The sequence below is a fragment of the Epinephelus moara genome, chromosome 19 (genome assembly GCF_006386435.1).
Source record: "Epinephelus moara isolate mb chromosome 19, YSFRI_EMoa_1.0, whole genome shotgun sequence".
In the NCBI taxonomy this organism is placed as follows: domain Eukaryota; kingdom Metazoa; phylum Chordata; class Actinopteri; order Perciformes; family Serranidae; genus Epinephelus; species Epinephelus moara.
Genome location: NC_065524.1, coordinates 2,965,019 through 2,978,448, shown reverse-complemented (window position 1 = coordinate 2,978,448; position 13,430 = coordinate 2,965,019). Strand labels below are relative to the sequence as shown.

At 38.4% G+C, this 13,430-nt stretch overlaps 1 protein-coding gene across 7 annotated transcripts in view; it reads left to right on the top strand.

Annotated features, from left to right (window-relative positions):
- Positions 1–13,430, top strand: part of gbf1 (golgi brefeldin A resistant guanine nucleotide exchange factor 1) — a 238,024-nt gene that overhangs the window by 115,014 nt on the left and 109,580 nt on the right. The window lies entirely within an intron of this gene.

Sequence of the window (13,430 nt, the reverse complement as noted above, 5' to 3'; positions counted from 1 at the left end):
ATATGTATATATATGCATATGTATATGTATATATATATATATATGTGTGTATATGTATATGTATGTGTATATATGTGTATGTGTATATGTATATATATATATATATATATATATATATATGTGTGTGTATATGTATATGTATGTGTATATATGTGTATATATATATGTGTATGTGTATATGTATATATATATATCTTAGGGATGGGGCCGATCCGATCCAGTATCGGAGTACAAGTTGGATTTAGGACCATGACACAGTTGGCACATGTTGCTGATGTAGGCTACTATTTAATATGCCAGAGCATGTTATAATGACAAATGCTGGTTTAGACAGTTTGCATAAAATCAGACAGGTTTAAGTTGGATGTCTTCAGTTTTCTTCAACAAGCTGAAGTCAGTTCAGGGTGCCTATGTATCATCTTGGTACTCTGGAAAGTGTAGAAGAGTTTCCTGTTGGGAAGCTTCGTTTTAGCCAATTCTGTTGCTCATCATCATATCAGTCTAGGAACGCAAGGAATGGTCTACTCTCATCATCGATGCAGAAGCTGACTTGTGGTGTCACACGGCCAGGATTGCTTGTTTAGCTTCATCATGGAATTATGGCCCAGTGTATGCCAGTTGTTTTGTTAAGTGTGAAATGAGCATGCATCACCAGATGCTGGTCTAAATAGCAGGGGCTGAGTCATAGTTATATTGCTGTCAAAACAGCTGCAGCCATTGCTTGACTAAATAAGAGTCTAAGATTACAGGAACATTGCACACCGTTGAAAAGCTTCTGAGAATGCACCTTGAATTTCTGGGTCCTTAAAATAGTTTAAAGTTATTTTACTATGCTAAAGTGAGCAACCATAGACGATAGGATTTCACGTTGGATTTGAAATTTCTCAAAAACAGTGTGTCATGCATGCCTATGTTAAACATTCTCTTGAACACATGAGGATCTGTCTGCCGAGGCTCACACAGATGTACACACAATTTTTGTTAAAAAAATCCCCTCGCAAATCATCCCGAGTCTCAGAGCCTCTGTCTGTCACTCCAGACCTGACACCAGCTCCCTTAATCCCCACCACCCCATACCGACGCCATTGTACCACCACCAGCATATCATCAGCATTGTTCTAAGGGTTGCAATCTTACCAATGAAGCACACTTGCTCTCAAGGCAACGACACTCACTCTCCAGTTGTTGAAAAGATGAAGAAATATGAGAATATTTCGAACTTACTTGCCTACCCTTTTGTTTTACTTAGCGATGCCATTTTTTTCTGGTAGTGTGGGTGGGGTAGGGCTATGAGCATGTGATACTGAATGCGAGTTCAAAGAGTATTGAAACACGATCTTTAGTGAATAATGTGTCTGAGGCTCGCAGAGGAGACTTAAGACATAATTTTCTATGAGAGTGGAGTGACTGTGTGTAAGATTTAGATTTTCAACAAGAGTTGAGACCAAGCAGTATGTTTTAGTCATCTGCATAACGGCGAAATATTACACAGCTTTCCAATACAGTTTTAGTAAGTAATTCTTCTTTTTGTTTTTGTATGTGTTTTGTTTTAAATGACAATATTTTGTTCTTACAGAATACATACGACAGACATATGACAGATGTGTTAAATTTATTTTTCATTTCCTAAATCAAGGTTAGGTAGGTAGATAGATAGGGCAGATGCAATAGATACAGTAGATAGATTGCTTGCTTGAATGATTAATTGATTTTGTTAATTGCTAATTAAATTGTTTAATCCTATTAGGAAAAATGCAGTGTTACAGCAGCAGTCATATAAATCACAAAGGAAATGAGGTAGGCAAGAAGCAAAATGTAACAAAACCCCTAACTAAAACCAGGACCATAAGCTTCAACCTTAAAGCTAACTAACTATATATGTATTGGATTTATTAATCTGATTGATATTAAAATGTCCTAACTCAATCTTTCAGAAGTCTAACAAAATGTTTGGGACATTGAAAGTAGAGTTCTAGGAATCCTTGTTTACTGACGCTGCATTGTAAAATCTCAAAATAATTGGTAGCATCTATTCTTTTTTAACAATTTACCAAATGCCTCTTGCATTAATGTCAGGCAGACCAGGGTAGCGGAACCAACAAAAATCATGTTTTATATTACAGTCACAGTAAACACTTGTGCAAAAATGTCCCTTACCCCCTTACTTTTTTTTTTATTTAAGTTTTTGTTAAATTGGTTTCATATTTAATTACTAGTGGCTTTAAAAAAGTCAATTAAAAAAAAAAATCTAACATGCCCTAAGCTGTAGGGACCCTGTTATACACTGTACTATTATGGTGCCTTATAATATACTGTGCCTCAATAACCAAATAATTTAACACCGATTCAGGCTAATCATGAAAATACTTATATTCTGTTGATAGTCACATTAATTACAAACATGTCACCAATAAAACCACATCTCTTGATGCTCCAAGGGAATGTCTGATTAATGTACTGACTTTATATATCAGTTCATTGTGTTAGCGTAAAATCAGAAGTGATGTTAGGATATAACTGACTGTGCCTTCAGAGTAGATATGAGTGGTAAATGGACAGAAAGTATGACAACACTGGTCTTATCAAGTACTGCCATCTCCTGGCTAGTAAGAAATACAAAAAAATCCTCTGGATTCAGATTTTCTTAAACAAGGTTTCTGAACATTAGGTTTGCATGTGTGCTTTATATTCAGATCTTTGCTTTATCTCCCTGCAATGAGAAATATACTGTTTGGTGTATGCAGACAAGATGTCAGTACTTCATTGTGATACTTGTTGAATGATTCATGATACCATTTTATGTCTTGTAAGCTTTCAGCAAGGGATAGAGTGTGTTGGTGTTTAGGGTCAGTTTAGGTTTTCACACATTACACAACCAGTCCTCTCTAATCCTGCGGTGAGAAAACTGCCTCCAGCAGCCGGTTGTGTTCCAGTTTATCCTGGGGGTTGTGTTGAATACCATCATCCCCTCCAGTGTGTCACCCCGAACCTTTTCCTCTCGTGTCTCCAACATGTCCCTTGCATTCTCTTTTACTTTTTTTTATCATTACTTGACTAAGGCCCGAGAGGAAGGGAAAGGAAATCATCTCCCACACACACCCACTTATTTCATTCACCCATTTCATTTAGTTTGAGGTAATTTCTCTCAATCTTTTGCCTGAGGTCTAGTGGCATGGAGGGAGTAGAAACCCAAGCCTCAGTGCTGACAGATATCCACATCCCTGCTGTATCCTCTCTTTTCCCACTACTCGTCTCTCCTCCCCTGTTCCTCCTTCATTCTCCCTCTTTTTCTCTTGCCCAGCAGAGTCAGCAAAGCCCCTCACTGTGCTGCTAGCAGTGGCATGGTCACTAGCCCACATAGGGCTCAGAGTGAGGCTCAGCTGAGGCTTAAGCTGCAGCCACTGCCAGAAGAGATGAGCTTAGAGTACAGCTGTAGCCTGCCTGTGATTTTAGGGTCGAATAAATTGTTATTGTTGAATAAAATGTCTGTTGCAATAAAAGGGAGAAGTTTATAATTACCATCATGAAAATACAAGGAAAAATACATCACAATAAAAGTGAGAGGGAAAAAAACAATAATGTTGATAAACATTAAAGAGGAAAATATTTGTTGATAATGTTAAAAGACCAGGAACTGTGTAGTTCTAAACTGTGGAATTAGACTGTTAAATTCTTTTCATCATTTCTGTGTTCAGGATATTTTGGGTCAGCCTAAAAACCTGCTAAACGACACACTGAAGCCACTCGCAACATAACCCCTCCCCTGCTATATTAAAACTACGTTACTACTGACACTAGAATGTATGTCACCTATTCTTAAGATAAGGGACAAAACAGGTTTTGAATTTTTTTTTTTTTTTTTTAAATACACACTATTTATTGGAATTGGATATGTCTGTAGAGAAAAGTCTTAACTATTTAACTATGTAAAGGAACAGGTTCTAAATAAAAATACTTTTTAAGGAAAGTAAACATGTTTCACTGTAGAGCTTGATGTGTGTCAACTCCGTCTGAACCACTAAAAAGTCTACAATTATAATTCTTCCAGTCCAAAAAGAATCTTAGGTCCTGACATACATTGGAATAGTGTTTAGTTACACTGACATGTAATAAAATACAATATATAAACTTGTGTTGTGATTTCACACTATTCTGAACACCCAAATTTCTTAATGTCTGCATTTAAATCTTTGTTTTTAATTTTAATACCATAAAAACAATTTTCTTAGATAAATAAGACATAAGATGATGCAAATTAGATAATCCTTTACTACATAAGCAACATCTACTAAAAAAAGAATTAACATTTTCTTTTTCAAAAATCAACAAAAACATACATCTGGCGATGTTGATTAAGAACTGACGGTGTTTACAAAAACTTACGGTGTTGACAATAAACTATGTGCATTACTGATTAATAAACAAATGTGACTTTAAACAGATTGAGGTGACAATAGATGAAGAACAAACTATTTTTCTCTTTTATTGAACATAAATAACAACTAACAGTTGGCAAACATCCTGTAAATTACACAATTTCCAACTATCTTCAAAATCTATGTTTTTGGTGATATCTAGTGGTGAAATGGATTAGGTAGAAATTTAATGTAGCATTTTTAGTCATGTTAAATTAGTGAAATTCGAAAATAACAAATATTAAATTTTCTGACATCAGAATAAGCCCTTTATATCTACCTTCCACATAGGCTGCCATTCAGTGTAAAATTCAGTTTCACCACTATATGATGCTAAAATCAACACACTGGCCCTTCAATTTAATATGTATTTATATAAATATATAATATAAATGCTGGGAAAGTTACATGATAATCAGTAGACCACAAAGCTTGTCCATACTCTACAAGTCAGAAGTGTAGGGTATCTAGTACGAGCTTAGATAACGTAATTTGTGCTAAAATAAACATAAATAAATCCCTGAAATGAAATTTTAATCCTTTACTATGTTCACAGATAATATTATATTTGCATATTTAGAGGTTATAGGTGGATTTGTCAACTCCAACAGCTTACATGTCAACTCCGTCAAGCATAAACCTGACAGAGTTGACATGTGACAGAGTTGACAAAAGGGAATGTATTTTGAGGACACAACTTTGATAGGCGGATCTTTAAGGAAAATATTGTTTGATGTACACTTTAAGCATTGTTTTATAAATATAGAACCATTCTTTTTTATTTGACATATATATTTGTACAATGCTATATTTTTTTTTTAAGCTTTTCTTGGGTGGGTCAATATTGTGACCTCTTGCTGAGGACAAGTACAATAACATGGACCTCTTAACTACAGACCAGACATTTAAACAGATTTGCCAAAAAACAGTTAAAAGTGGGTGATAAAAATGACTTTGGTATATGCAGTTCCTTCAGATTTAACTTTTGTAAGTATGTAAATCATCAATCAATTTCAATCAATTTTATTTATATGCCCAATATCACAAATCACAATTTACCTCACAGGGCTTTACAGCGTACGACATCCCTCTGTTCTTTGGACCCTCGCAGCGGATAAGGAAAGACTCTCCAAAAAACCCCTTTAACGGGGGAAAAAAATAGTAGAAACCTCAGGAAGAGCAACTGAGGAGGGATCCCTCTTCCAGGACGGACAGACGTGCAATAGATGTCGTACAGAACAGATCAGCATAATAAATTAACAGTAATCCATATGACACAATGAGACAGAAAGAGAGACAGAGACAGTGAGAGATGCAGGACAGACGGTAATGATAATAGCTTACAACAACATTAATGAAAGTAATAAAATTATAATTATAATTACGGCTATTGTGGTACAATAAGTTGAAAGTATATATTAATATATGATAGTATACATATGTGCCAATAGTCGTGTGTATAATAATGTTAGAAGTATGGCTAATGATAACAGCAGTAGCAGGAGGCATCAGGCAGGACCACGGCAGCAGCACAACCACACGCGTCACACTATCCAGGCACCGCTGTGATATAAGTTAACCTGCGAGACAGCGGAGCACAAAGACTCTGGAGAAGAAGGCGAGTTAGTGACATGCCGTATGGCCAAGTTAGAGAGAGAGAGAGAGAGGGAGAGAGAGGGGGAGAGAGGGGGAGAGAGAGAGAAGGTGATCGGTGTATTATAGGAGTTCCCCCGGCAGACTATAGGCCTAAGTCAACTATAAGCTTTGTTAACGAGGAAAGTCTTAAGTCTAGTCTTGAATGTGGAGACAGTGTCTGCCTCCCGGACTGCAACAGGAAGATGATTCCACAGGAGAGGAGCCTGATCGCTGAAGGCTCTGGCTCCTGATCTACTTTTGGAGACTTTAGGGACCACAAGTAACCCTGCATTCTCAGAGCGTAGTGTTCTGGTGGGATAACATGGCACTATGAGCTCTCTAAGATATGACGGAGCTTGACCATTTAGAGCTTTATAAGTTAACAGTAGGATTTTAAATTAAATTCTGGATTTTACAGGGAGCCAGTGCAGAGAAGCTAAAACAGGAGAGATATGATCTTGTTTCTTAGTTCCTGTTAGTACACGTGCCGCTGCATTCTGAATTAGCTGGAGAGTTTTTAAGGACTTATTAGAGTTACCTGATAATAGGGAGTTACAGTGATCCAGCCTAGAGGTAACAAAAGCATGGACCAATTTTTCTGCATCTTTTCGGGTCAGGATAGGCCTAATTTTCACAATATTATGCAGATGAAAAAATGCAGTCCATGAGGTTTGTATTAAATGGGAGTTAAAAGACAAATCTTGATCAAATATTACTCCGAGGTTTCTTACGGTAGTGCTAGAGGCCAGAGCAAAGCGATCTAGAGAAACTATGTCATCAGATAAAGAGTCTCTGAGTTGTTTGGGGCCAAGAACAATAACTTCAGTTTTGTCTGAATTTAACATCAGGAAATTGGTGCTCATCCAGGTTTTTATGTCTTTAAGGCAATTATGAAGTTTAGTTAATTGATTAGTTTCTTCTGGCTTCATGGATAAATACAATTGTGTATCATCCGCATAACAATGGAAATTTATAGAGTGATTTCTAATGATGTTACCTAAAGGAAGCATATATAGAGTGAATAGGATTGGTCCGAGCACAGAACCTTGTGGAACTCCAAAACAAACTTTAGTACATAAGGATGATTCATCTTGAACATGAACAAACTGAAAACAATCAGATAAATAAGATTTAAACCAGCTTAGTGCAGAACCTTTTAGGCCAATTAAATGTTCCAGTCTCTGTAGCAGAATTTGATGGTCAATTGTGTCAAATGCTGCGCTAAGATCTAATAAAACAAATACTGAGACGAGTCCTTTGTCTGAAGCAGTCAGAAGATCATTTGTAATTTTAACTAGTGCTGTCTCAGTGCTATGATGCAAAATCCTGACTGAAATTCTTTAAATAAGTTATTATCATGGAGAAAATCACACAGCTGGTCTGCGACTACTTTCTCAAGGATCTTTTAAAGAAAAGGTAAGATTAGATATTGGTCTATAATTGGCTAACACATCTGGATCCAGGGTGGGCTTTTTTAGGAGAGGTTTAATTATAGCTACCTTAAAAGACTGTGGTACATAGCCTGTTAATAAAGATATATTGATCATGTCTAACAAGTGAGTGTTAACTAAAGGTAAGACTTCCTTAAGTAGCCTCGTTGGGATGGGGTCTAAGAGACACGTTGATGATTTAGATTAAGAAATCACTGCAGTCAGTTGTTGAGGAGAAATCGGGGAGAAGCAATCTAGATATACAGGTCTTACAGCTGTGTTTGAGGGCAGATAGGTGCTATCTGAGGACAGGAGGTCATGAATTTTGCCTCTAATAGTTAGAATTTTGTCATTAAAAAAGCTCATAAAATCATTACTGCTAAGGGCTAAAGGAATACAAGGCTCAATAGAGCTGTGACTCAGTCAGCCTGGCTACAGCAGAGTCCTGCATGGGTCCAATTTTCAAGATCCGCCCCGCCTCAACCCGGGGACGTACAAAACCGCACCCGAACTGCAAACCCGCGCATGGGGCCAATTAGTACCGCAACCCAGTCCGACCTGCTGAAACGCGACCCACAGCCTGACCCGTAACCCGGATTTAAAGTAATAATTTTGGGTCATGTTGGCTGAATATTGAACAGCATATCGCCACAGTTAAGGTGCCAGTGAGTAAACAACGACCTGAATGAAGCAGCTCTCACAATAAAAACCTGACTTCAGCTCCATCATCAACCCTCTGTGTTCTTCTCCCATACGAGTGTAAAAGCACTCGTTTGTTACGTTTAATGCTTTTAAACTTTTAATCTATGTAAAGGAACTTTACACGTGTAATAATAGACTTACTTTCTGTCCAGAGCAACATTCAGCAGTTACGAGCCGTCACGTGTTTTTAGAATGCATGAAGGAGAGAAGTAATCCATCAGGGAAACACTTCAGAAACATTATAAAGTGATAGTTGTACGTTTTATCCACTTATTTCTCAAATACCTAAATAATTATTTATTGTTTTGGAAGCGGTGCTTGTTAGACGGTGGTAGCCATGTTGATTCTCTCGTCCAATCACAAATTGTGTTATTAGATGGTGAAATGCGTGTAAACAGCTGAACCAGTGACCGTTGCGAAATAGCGGAAGCGATCCTCAGAGAGTAAATAATGACCAAGATAGTTATCTGTAGTTTACCGAACTAACTTATGTTTTTATTTTATTTTATTTATTATTATTTTATATTAATTTTGATGTGTTTATCTAAAACCCGCGATCCGACCCGCATGTTATTTTTTTCCACCCAGATCTGAACCCGCGGGTACCCGACCCAGTGCAGGACTCTGGGCTACAGTGCTGAAAAGAAACATGGGGTTGTTCTTATTTTCTTCTATTAAAGCTGACGATTTAAGGTTTTTATTGTCATTTTCACTGTGTATTTTCATACACAAGAGAACGAAATTATGTTTCTCAGTCAGTGACCACAGTGCAAAAATAAAAACATCAATAAAGTCAAAATAAAATATAGCATAATAAAATAATGAATATAAATAAAAACAATGTGTATAAATTCTATCTAGTTAAAAGAAGTAGTCCATTCTTTCAAAGTGCAGGTAGTGCATTCAGTCTCTAGACTTGGCAGGTGACTAGCTGTCAAGGATAAGAGTGTGTGTGGGTGTGTATGTGGGGATGCAGGGCAGTCCATTGATAAGTCTAATGGCCTGTGGAAAGAAGCTTTTCAGCTTCCTGCTGGTTTTGCAGGTGATGCTTCTGTACCTTCTCCCTGATGGCAAAAGGGAGAAGATGTGGTGGGAGGGGTGGAGTGAGTCCATGATGATGGAGGTGGCTCTGCTGATGCAGTGCTGCTGGTATAGCTCCATCAGGCAGGGGAGTGGGGCACCAGTGATTTTGCTGGCTGTCTTGACCAGTCTGTTGAGCTGCTTTTTTTCCTGCGCGCTGTAGCACCCGAACCAGGAGGTGAAGCCATATGTCAGGATGCTTTCCACGGTGCCCCTGTAGAAGGTGGTGAGGTATGTGGTGGGGAGGCCTGTTTTCCTGAGTCTGCGAAGGGAGTGGAGCCGCTGCTGAGCTTTGTTTTTTTTTTTTTTAAAGCTGAGTAATAGTTTGCTCTGGCATTGTGGAGGCCCCTCTTATACGTTTTGAGACTGTCTGCCCTGACTAAACATGATTCTTCCAGTTTGGTCAATCGCCAATTCCTTTCAAATTTCTGCGATATTTGTTTTAACTTACGGGTTTGAGAGTTATACCAAGGAGCGAACTTTCTTTGCTTTGTTAACTTCTTTTTAAGAGGTGCTACAGAGTCGAGTGTTGTTCGCAGCGAGCCTACGGTGCTATCGATAAGATGATCAATTTGGGAGAGTTTAAAGTCGGTACGGGAAACCTTTGTTACTGAAGGACATGGTATTAAATTTAACGACGAAGGAATCATTTCCTTAAATGATGATGAATTTATTGATTTTTCATTTAAATTAGACTTTTTTTTTGTGGGACATGTTTTTTTCCCATATGTAAAGAATCAGTGATAGTATAAATGTGGTTTCTGTTGTCCAATGTGTGTCAGCAGCGAGTTTGTCTACGTCCCACAAGCTCTCTGAGCTATTTCAGACTATTACATATCAGAATAAACTAGGGCTGCAGTTATTGATTGTTTTAGTAATCAAGTATTCTATTGATTATTATGGCGATTAATCGAGTAGTGGGATAAGAAATACTGCGTGGTTTCAATAAATTACTTTTGCTTTATTTTTTGGGCAAGAGTAATATATAAAAGAAAAAATAATACAAAAGCTCTGAGCAAAAAAATAGTTTCCTTTTTTGAAAATTCAACATTTTTATTGCAAAAATTGTATTTAATTGCAAAAACATTTGTCTGCAGTGTGCACTTAAACAGTTGTGACAGATCAAATGATGCAGTCAGCTGCTTGCTCAGTTGAACATGGTGGAACCCTCTGCACAAAGCTGTCCAAAAGTAAAACTCTGCGACTTGAGGGTATAATTATTTTTATTTCATTTTTTATTTTCTGTGTACATGAGTGTGTGAATGAGTGAATGACGGAATGAGGGTTGCGCGCGAGTTAATGTGTGTGTGACTAACATAATAACATCAATGAAGCAAGGGCTTAAACAAATTGGCTACAGCATTTTATTCACCTTGTTGTGTCGGGTACGTTCGGTGAACTTGAACTTGCATACAGTGAATGTTTCCTACTTAGATGTTGTAGCATTGAGGACGTGCTGTTGTGGTATGCTAACTCTGTTTTGCAATACACACTGAACTGTTTTCGTTTTATCTTGTAATGATCCCACACTCTACACTTTCTGTAGTGGTCTTTGGTGTGTCATGCGAAACACAGTGCGCTATATAGTTGTACTGGATTTAACGAAGCCTCGAGGCAAATCTTTTTTTTTTTAGTAATCGAATTATTCGAGTTACAGAGGAATTGTTTCAGCCCTAGAATAAACATCTCTGTTAAATGCCACAATCATGTACACAAGCAAAATAGCTGTCACTTACGAACCTTTACCCTCTTTCAGTCCCGCCAACAGTTACTGCTCACTGCTGTGGGTGTATGCTTTGTGCTAACATTAGCTGCTGTTAGCTGCTGAATGAGAGGTATCCACCTTATTCCTGAGGGCACGAGATAATTTGCCTTCAGTTCAGCAAATACTGATTTACTTTTTAACAAATATTTAACAAATGACAACTTAATTTGCAGAAGAGAATGACACCTAGACTGACAGGTCCATCACTCAACATCAGTACATCATATCCCTGTCTTTCCCCTCTGACTTCATTCTCAATCTACATCAGAAATTGCTCGTTATAAAATATACTCAGCAACATACCTTGAAACATGTATTTAGTCATTAGGGCTGAGAATATGTTACTGATTTACCCTACTTCCTTTATATCATATAAAAAAATGAATGCCAAAAGTTATTTCTTTTACTTCTACTCAATATACTATTACTGAAGTCTGCTGCTAAATTCAGCATCATGTTTCAGTCAGAACACAGTTTTTAATTAATCAGAAGTTAAAAAAATGTGAAAACTGTGTCATTCACACAGACGAGCGAAGGGGTTAGCTGGGAAACATCACATTTATTCACTTTCAATGCAGCTACAGTTAATACTGAATTATGTGTAATGTTTGCCGAATGTGTTAGTATCTCTTAATAAGTCAGAAATCAGAAATCATCTTTAGAAGGAGCAGATGTTTACCTTAGTTTGGGACATGTTTAAGTTAACAATATTTTAATGGAGCAAGGCAAGCTAATTGCTAGCGTGCTCAGTTGAATGCTTTGACACCACTTCTCTCGCCATCGTCTTTATAATTCACAGAGAAACCAAAGTGGCTCCAAACAGCAGACCTGTATGTTAATGGAGGATCTTCAATTTCTGGTCTGATAATGGTGTTACTAATCATCTTGTATCAAGTTAGCTTAGCATAGGTACCTCCCAGTGTGTCTCAGTGGAGTAGAATGTTCTGGTTTGGGGGTGGGAGGGGCAGACAGCATGTTGCCTGTCCCATCCTGTGGGCTGCCTTGATCAGCGGCACTGCGAACATTTTATTAAACACAGTTTAAGCCATATTTTCCAAATGTAATAGGATAATTTAGGGCTGGGCCATAAATCGATTTTATCGATTAATTCGAATTTGTAGTTTAGGCCGATTTGTTTGAATGAAAATCGAGTTTCTCTACGCTGGGCTCCCGTAGTTCAGAGTTTTTGACTGTATGTCTATTCCTGTTGTTCCTGGAAATGGTTCTTAAACTTTGTTAAAGTACATTGAGGGCAACATGTCTGTAATTTCCTGTATGTGGCCAATACTTGGCTGATTTTGATTCTGAAAGTACAAATTTACACAAAAGGCACAAGGTCTCGTATATTCGTTAAATAAATTAATTCCGTGCAATTCCTATTGTGCACACCAACTGTGTAGCTAAAAGTGGGAGCAGAGCAGAGCAGCTGAAAGGTGATCTTGTGCCATTCAGAAGATGAATAGGTTAACAAACATATTTTCTTATCTCATGATGCAGCAGTCCCTTTGTTTGGTTTCTAAATATGTATTGCGCTGGACGGATTCCAGCTCATCAGGCACGACAGGACAGCGGACAGCGGTAAGAGGAAAGGAGGAGGGCTGGCTGTGTTTGTGAATGATAGATGGTGTACCTCTGGGCACATCACTATCAAGGAACAGCATTGCTGCAGGGACATTGAGTATCACTATCAAGGAACAGCATTGCTGCAGGGACATTGAGTTGCTGGCTGTTGGCATGAGACCATATTATCTACCCAGGGAGTTTTCTCATGTCATTATGGTAGCAGTGTATGTCCCCCCGTCTGCAAAGGCTGAGTCTGCTTGTGATATTCTCCACTCTGTTACAAGTAGGCTGCAAACACAGCACCCTCAGGCCCTACTTCTGATCTCTGGGGACTTCAATCATGCCTGTCCATCCACCACCCTGCCCACCTTCACCCAGTATGTTTCCTGCCACACCAGAGACAATAAAACACTGGATTTATTTTATGCCAGCACCAAGGAGGCATACCACTCATCCCCCCTGCCCCCCCTGGGAAGAGCTGATCACAACCTGGTTCATCTTCTGCCTGTCTACAGACCTCTGGTGCAGAGAGAACCAGCAATCACCAGCACTGTAAAAAGATGGTCTGAGGAGGCAGAGGAGGCCCTGAATGACTGCTTCGAGACCACTGTGTGGGAGGTACTCAGCGATTCCCATGGGGAGGACATTGACAGACTCACATCATGCATTACGGATTATATTAACTTCTGTGTGGAAAGCACCATACCCACCGGGACTGTACGCTGCTTCTCCAACACCAAACCCTGGATTACTCCAGAGTTAAAAGCTCTCCTGAAGGAGAAGCAGAGAGCTTTTAACTCTGGAAACAAGGAGGAGCAGAAGGCCGTGCAGAAGGAGCTA